Source organism: Gymnodraco acuticeps, unplaced genomic scaffold, assembly GCF_902827175.1.
Source record: "Gymnodraco acuticeps unplaced genomic scaffold, fGymAcu1.1, whole genome shotgun sequence".
In the NCBI taxonomy this organism is placed as follows: Eukaryota; Metazoa; Chordata; class Actinopteri; order Perciformes; family Bathydraconidae; genus Gymnodraco; species Gymnodraco acuticeps.
The window spans coordinates 903,918-912,072 of record NW_022990054.1 but is presented as its reverse complement, the minus strand read 5'-3'; the positions used below and the strand labels follow the sequence as shown (position 1 = coordinate 912,072).

The 8,155-nt window shown below is 37.7% G+C and overlaps 1 protein-coding gene across 2 annotated transcripts in view; it reads left to right on the top strand.

Moving 5' to 3' along the window:
* Positions 1–1,297: 1,297 nt before the first annotated feature.
* Positions 1,298–8,155, top strand: part of rassf7a (Ras association domain family member 7a) — a 35,027-nt gene continuing 28,169 nt past the window's right edge. The window contains exon 1 of one of the 2 annotated variants that reach the window (XM_034215938.1): positions 1,298–1,395. The gene's annotated coding sequence lies outside the window, so the exon portion shown is untranslated. Of the gene's footprint in view, positions 1,396–5,682; positions 5,869–8,155 lie in introns of those variants that run through there. The other variant, XM_034215939.1, reaches the window with a different exon arrangement.

The following is an 8,155-nucleotide window of genomic DNA, read 5'->3' as shown; positions in this document are numbered from 1 at the left end:
CCAACATCAAATTGAATACATGTATAGATTTAAAAACAATAACTTTAAATGGAGAGGCTCTATCAGCTATGAGTGCTCTCAGTAAATGTTTTGCAAAGCTAAATTGATATAAACTGCAGCTACATTTGCATTTTATGCCCAACCTGCTTCAAAGTCATGTGTTCTGTAACTATATGAGCAGCAAGAGGCACACCTGTTATTCAAGAGGAAGAAATGAAATGCTGTGGGACTCAGAGAGAATAGTGTTTTCTTTCCAACTCATATTGCATCCATACATTTGAGGAGAAGAAGATGACGGTTTTACGTATGTTGGCAAAGTCTAAAGTCACCCCATCAACATGATTCAGGGATTCAGGGATTGCTTGGCACACTGACACATTGCAGACAGGATTTCTTAATGTGATTAAAATAAGTGGATTATTATATGATTTCAACTTTTAATGCTGTATCATTTTGTGAGAATGTTTTATTGTGTTTCGGCCAAGACGGGTATTAAAGAATCAAAAAGCAATCATTAAAATAATTCCAGTAAATTAAGTAAGCCCTTGCCAAATTTAAAACATGGAGGTGTTCTGTTCATTTGTTTAGGAAACAGCATTTACTTATTACAGTGATATGTGATAAAACAAAAACATGACACAGATGCAATTAGCACCTCCTGGTTCCAACCCTTCCTCCTTGTAATAGCCTACACACATGCAGTAACATGTTGTAACTTGTATTTAAAGAGAACACTCCCTGCATACGTTTTTTCTCAGTCTATATTAATGGAGCCAATGACCTCTATAAATGATGTCAAATGCAGAACATCTCAAAGCAAATCAGATTTAGCCTGGGACCTGCAAAAAGGTTGGACCTCAAGTTGTAATCTTGTGATAGTAATAGATCATCCATCAGTGTAATATAACTGCTGACAAATCAGTTAGTAGGCTGATATAAGAGCCTTACTGTACTCATAATCTGTGATAAAATAAAATCTACTGCTGCCAACGTGCCTTGTGTTTGTGGTAATTTCTCAAACTATGTTTTGACACTGGTGTACCAGCTTTTTGTCATATCAGGCAAGGCAAGATCCCAAGTTATCGCCACGCTTATGCTGTTGCCAGCACTGTAATCCTTTATATTTTTTTAATGGTATTTTGTATACATAGGCTACTTCATAATATCGAAAAAAAATAATAAGCATTTCTCCATAGACATATCACTTTTTTTTGTTACTTCACTCGAATCATTTTCACAAAAATATTTCATGACATGCTTTTATTTAGAAACTGTGTTATTTCTATTTCCTGTGTGGTTTGATACTAGCGGACTTTTGACGGCGGGGACCAGACTCAGACTGGAGGATGAGACACTCAGATGTCCGTCGTGACAAGATCGACTACTAAATCACTTGTAAGTTGTTTAAAACCTTTTGTTTTATTTTCTGCCACATGATAGTGACATTTCAATGTTTTTGGAGGGGTGTAAGTGTTTTCAAGTGTGCCCGTGGCGCTGCACCTGCAGGGGGGGAAGGCTAGCGATAAAGTGGATACATAACTTTTCTCCCTGGCTCTGTTGTTAAGTAAACACACGTTACGTTACAAGTTAGTCGTCAATCTTCATTTTGTGTTAGTATGTTTAATTGGCTTCGTGGCTACGTCATTTAAAAGACTGTATTGTAAATAAGTGGTCGAATAGTTCATAGCATAGTGACTTTAACACCAAAATATGTTCATGTAGGCTAGTTGAAGTTGTGCTAAGCTGTCAAGTAGTAAATAACTCACTTTTGTAGATTAGGTACACTTTTAAAAACTCTATTGTCAAGCTTAAATTAAGTTTTATGAAAAAAGCAATAGCAAAGGTTCTTGTTATCATCATCATCGTCATCCTCATCTATTTATCACATTGAGTAATCATATTTGCATTGAATTTGAATTGTAGAAGTTTTTATATAATGACGTTTTAATACACCCATCTTTTTTACACACATTCAAATGGTTGGCAGTTGAGGGAAGTATTATTTTCAAACATTTTAAAAGTAATACTGCATAATGTGCTGCCTTTCTCGATGTTGCTAGTTGAGCACATTTATTTATATATCAGTGAAGTAGTCATGTTACTTAGGCTACTTAGTAAATGTGGTAGCATAAACATATTGTAATATCTTACCCTATCTCTTGATGTCATTTGTATTGTAAGGCTGCAACTAGCCATTCATTTCAGTATTGGTTAATCAACATTTTCCCCCGGCTAAGTAGATTAATTGATCCCCAGAAATGAGAATCTTAAATCAGAATTGTTCAAATCAAAATGTAGTTGTTGATCAAAATGTAGTTGTTGTTATAGCTTCTCTCACATATATTTGTTTGTTGTTTACATAGAAAAACCTAAATAACCTAAAGACAGCCCTGTACCCAAAAACACCCCAAACAGCGTGTAGTAGTATTTATTGACCAAACATATTCTGAATGCACTTATACGAAAAGTGTAAAAAAAGATATGTTGCATATGTGCATTATCATTACCATTAAAACATGTAACAATTGGTTCAGCAGGTATTTGTTCACCTGTCTAGCCGTTTTGTAGTAGTTTGTATCTGATGATGCGTAGGTTTACGTCTCTTCCTTTTCTGGTTTGTCCCCGGGGATTTTTGGTCTGTTTGTTACTTCCTCCATTTCTCTGTTGTTTGTACCTCTTCACTTCAACTTCCTTCTTTGAGGCTGTTTTCTTCCCTTTTCTTTATCTTTCCTATATTACTGATTGACCACAAGTGAAAGATCAACTTTGTTAATAGTCGTTGTGGCCTCTTTATGTATTGTCATCATACTTCATATTTTATGTATATCTTTTGAAACCATAATGCTTTTCAACAAGTCTTTAGGGTCTTCCTTGTCAGATTGCTTTGTGGTGTAGATTATGTTTGAAAATGAGGCTGAGATAGGTTGCTGTTCTGCAGTATTTCTGTATTAGCCATCTTTTAAAAAATGTCCTTTAATCCATTTGATCCAATTCATGCGGAAACCTCTAAAGGAATTAAGTCTGGTGATAGTCAGGGGATTTCATATCTAAACAGACATTTCTTTTTCTGGGAAATGATTTTGCTTAGTGCTACAATCAAAAATCATTTAATAGTATTTTCCTCTGGTGTTTTTTTTTATATTAAATGTGAAACTCCCTCTAGTCATAATGCTGGAATACAATGAAAAGTGTGACACCATTTTGACTGTGTAGTGTTGAGTTACTTGACCTCTTTGTCCCCCCCACACTATGAGATCCCTTCATGGTGACTCATCTGTCCAGCTGCTCAGCACTAGAGAACATAAAGGCTTGTCTAGTACCAGCTGAGAATCACACGCACGCAATCTCGCAGACACTAAATCATTGCAGCACCACCCTATTCTCACCCCTCATGCTAATGTATGGACGTTTTAAACATTAGCTCCTCTATAGATCAAATTAACAGGAGTATGATACTTATATGGTGCAGCCAGATCTGCCCTTTGAATGTATGATCCTCAAATCCTAAGCAATGGCTGTTATCAATGATGTCTTTATTTTTTTCTGATGTGAACAGTAGTCATCATATCATATCAATTACGAGTTAGAGGTCACCTATTATGAAAAATCCACTTGTTCATGTCTTGTATACATAAACATGTGTCCCCTCTTTGGAAAGAGACTCTGAACGTTTCAGGAAAAAAGATTTGTTCACTTTTTGTCCTGATCCATTTCTATAAAAACCTGTCTGAAAATGAGCTGATCAGATTTTGGCCACTTTATGATGTCATAACGATTTGTTGGCTTGTGTAACCATTAGCCAATCACCAACCAAGGTAACACCCCCCCCTTATCACCTGAATCTCCTCCGAGAGCACCATTGTGTTCTTTTTAACCAAACATCTCTCAGAGGGGCGTGGGGAGGGGCTCCTTGTTTTCATCTAAAGTAACAGACAGAGAATCAGCACTTTTGAAGAAGGGCTGAAACAGAGGGGATTATGGGATGCTGCAATGATCTGTTTGGTATTTCGAGTCAAACTCTTCAGAGACATGTTTTTTATTTCTCTGAGACCTATAATATATTGAGGGAAAACAGTATAATAGGGGACCTTTAAGTACCAAGTATTTCATCGCATATTGGACTTGACTTTGCATAACGTAAGTGAAACTATAGCACCCAGGCTCAGGTTTGAATTTTCATTTCAGTTTGGCAAGTGTGGTTTATAAAATGAAGCAGAGCAGTTTGCATACTGTAACTTATTGTTCCCTGAAGTTGTAAAGCTGAATGCTTTTCAGTGTCATGTGATTAGATCTCATCTACACATTGCATGTTTCTTTTCCTAGAATAAGTCCTGAATCCCGAGCCGGAATGTGCCTATTATCTATTGACAAGCTGATAAAGGATTGTTAATCCTCAGGTAGTCCTCTCAATTACCAGCAAAAAAAAATCAATGCTGGAGGCTCAGAAATGTCATGGCTGTAACTGTCCCTGCATTGGACTCTGTCACCTTCTCTCTCTCTGCTCATCAGCTCTCCTGTCACATTCACACTGTGGAGAGGTCATTTGGCCTCCTTTCACTTGGTAAATGCTTTTCGGAGAATTAGATCTGCCTGCCACCGCTGAAGTAGGGCAATTTAGTGGCGCAGAGGCGATGTATTACAAGGGAGATGATTGTGTTCAAGTGTTCAGTTTATTTCTGAGAAAGTGATACGAGTGATATCAATCTGATAATAAACCTGTTGCCTAACATTGGTAGACTGTATTGTTTCACTGTTCTGTTGGGGAAGTATGCTGGAAGGCTTCACTGCAATTTAGGTTACTACATTGGCAGATGCCAGCAGGGTAAAATCACGATACACTTAACATTCAAGTTCAAGGCTTTTATTGGTTATCCGTATCACGTACATAGCTACAGTGTAGTTATGACGATGAAAGTCTTAGGTCAAAGGGATTTGAAGTCTTAGATTCCCAAATTAGATGCAAGTCTTGACATGCTTTCTGTCCGGCTTTCACTTTCAAAAGTATTCCCATCATCTGAGAACATGTACACCTGAATAGTAATACATTTACTTAAGATAAAGAGAAGTTAGAAAAAACCAAGATTGCAATTTAAAAATACTTGTATGAAAGTATATAGGAAATGTCTGAGTGCATGCTGGATATAGAGCTGTACCATTAGCTTCACTGTGCTGCTCAGCATTGTTCCTCTTAGCGAGCAGAAATAGGCTGAAGGCAACCTGTTTGGCACAAAGCTGCTGTGAGGAAGATGAGGAGGAAACAGTCTGTTCCCTTTTCTGCAGATAGTTACGGGTCAGGCACGATGACCTGTGCCCTGCCTCTGGAACCCAGCTCAAATTCTCTCCCACTATCTGCTTAACTTCTCTTCTTTTTCTCCTTGCCTCTGTACACCCCCCCTCTTTATCAGACTCCCCTCACCAACACCCCCAACACCATCTTCTATTATGTTCTCCCCTTCTCACTCCGTGCAAAGGGAGTGGTGTTTTGGCAGTCATGTGACTTTTTGTCTTAACACAATTGCCGGTGTTTTCCATTGGCTGATTTTCTTTGAAAGAGCGTTGGTTTCCCGGGAGATGGGGAATGGCGGCACCACTTCACTTTTTTTTTTTCTGCAGCTGCACCCCCGCCTCCCCTCTGTATTGCTCTGAGCGGGTCCCTCTCTGTCACTCTGTCTCTGTCTCTTCCACAGGCGGTGGTGGATCAGGTAGCCCGGAGCACAACACACACAGACACACACACACAGACACACACAGACACACACAGACACACATAGACACACATAGACACACACAGTGTGGTGTAGCTCTTCCTCCTCTCCCTTCTCCTTTTTCATCAGGCAGGCAGTCACAGAGACCATTAGACTGCGGGAGGTGAGTGAGATAAATGTCCTTGTTTGTTGAGAATTAAGTGTTTTTTGTGAGTTTAAACTTTTTTTTTGTTTCTAGTGAAACTCTTTGCTCAACTTGTTTTCATCACTGCAAACGTTTTTCAAGGTTAACATACGAGTCCTTCATTAAACACTGACTTATTGTATTAGATATAAGTCAGTGTATGTTTATGTGACGAATGCATTTATAAGTCGTGTTACGCACCATGGTTAAGGAAAATACATGCTCAGCTCGTGATCATATGTTATAAGATTGACTGATGTTTTTGAAAAAAAATATTTATTCTAGTAATTCATCCAAAAAAGAAAAAATATATAATTCATACACACAAAGATAAACAAAAGTTAGTAGAAGCGGGAGGGCTGAAGCATAGCTTATGGGAAGTAGCCCTCCCTGAATCATCCTAATATAACATTGGCATTATTGCGTCAAAAACGTATAGAAATTAAGGAGTACAAAGAAATAAAGAAAACTGAAGAAAAAATAAATAAATGCATATATATATATGAAAACTAGATATAGGATCATTTTCTGCACATGTCAATGGCATTTGACTAACTTTTTTGAAAAGGAAAATACTATATATAATAATATATATATATATATATATATATATATATATAAACATTGTGAACACTTATTTTCAAGTGACCTTTTTTTCATTCACACAAACACAGCATATACATAAGCACCATTTGTTCAGGTGTATAAGTACACAAATGCACTCATATACACCAATACAAATATTACAAGGCAATTTCCAGGGCTGAAATAATAATTAAACCGCATAACGATGAAAAGAAATAAGAAGGAAAAAATGAATAAAAAGTAATGTAAACAATATTAAATAAATAAACAAACTGAGAAGTTATTATTTCTAAAAAAATTAATTGATTCTGGGAATACCCAATATTTGTTAGCTGGAGTAATCTGCAAATATAATTTGTAAGTGATACTTGAAAGGTCTGGGTGAAGTCCATTCCATGTTCACTGATGATGAATCATTCAGGAATTGTTTTCAGCACCATTATGATCATTTACCGTGATCACTTCTTACTGTGTGTTTCCGGGACACATTCTATACATTTGTTATGGTATGGTAATTAAGCAACCATGTCACGTCAAACATGATGGATTAGGACTTAAAAGCATGTGTAGATAACTCAGCCAAGATGGACCAAAGTCTTTTCTCTGCTGTAATAAGAGTTGCACAGTTTTTTATGTTCCATGAAAGATTCAACAGCTGTGTGCTCACTGCCTCACTCTGCTCTACACAGTATGTGTTGTGTTTGGGCCACTTTGTGAGGATTGTCTGGCATGGTTACCGTGCTGAAGTGGTGCCCTCTCTGCACCCCTTGTCGGGCTCCACCAACCAGGTGGTCGAGTCTGTATTAGGTTACCTTGGCAACACTGAAAACAGTCTCCCCGCCCCTCGCTCAGGTGCACTTTATCTGATGACCTGAAGGATCCTTTGCACATACACAAACACACACCATCGTCTGTTTAGATGACACTTGACCCCTCACATTGACAAGAAAAACTTGAAAGGAGAGGTTGCCAGTTGCAGAATAGACAGATATTTAGAAACAATAATGTAGTCATGCATGTTGGGTGGGTTACATTTTTGCTGCTTATGCAACCACAGAATAAGCAGCCCCATGGACTCAAGTAATCCCTTTGTATACTTCTTTTAGTTAGCCTCCCCTCGGGCTATACTCTGGTTCTTTAAAGTCAATAAAGCCATTTGTGTCTGGCTGTTGACCTCAGACCTCCTCAGGCAGGTAAAGAGTCTGGAGTCTCATTAGCCTGTGTCTTGTCTGAGGTCATGCATCAGGGTTTTTAAAACCTTACTTTTGAGACAGGTGGCAACCTCCTCGTCTGAAAAGTGATGCCAATGCCAAAGTGCCTTTACAGTTTCTTTCTTTCTAATAGCTGGCAGCTAGCAACTATACTGGATGCATACATTCGTCCGATTGTGTACAAGTCTATAAGAGAATGACCATACTTGTCAGTTGATTTATTACCACAGCAAACATTTTCCTAATGCAGTCATCGTTTCAATCAAGTATTTTTCAATATGGTGGATGTTTATTTGTTAAATTATGTTCCCATTCAAAGTAATATAGATGATAAATCAGGGCATGCTTTTGGGCGTGGCTACCTTGTCATTGAATTGTTGCTACCATGGTTTTGTCTCGAACTTTACTCTTTCACTACCCTTTTTGTTGTTAATTAAAGTAAAACGCAAAGTACATTTTGGTTGTTAAAA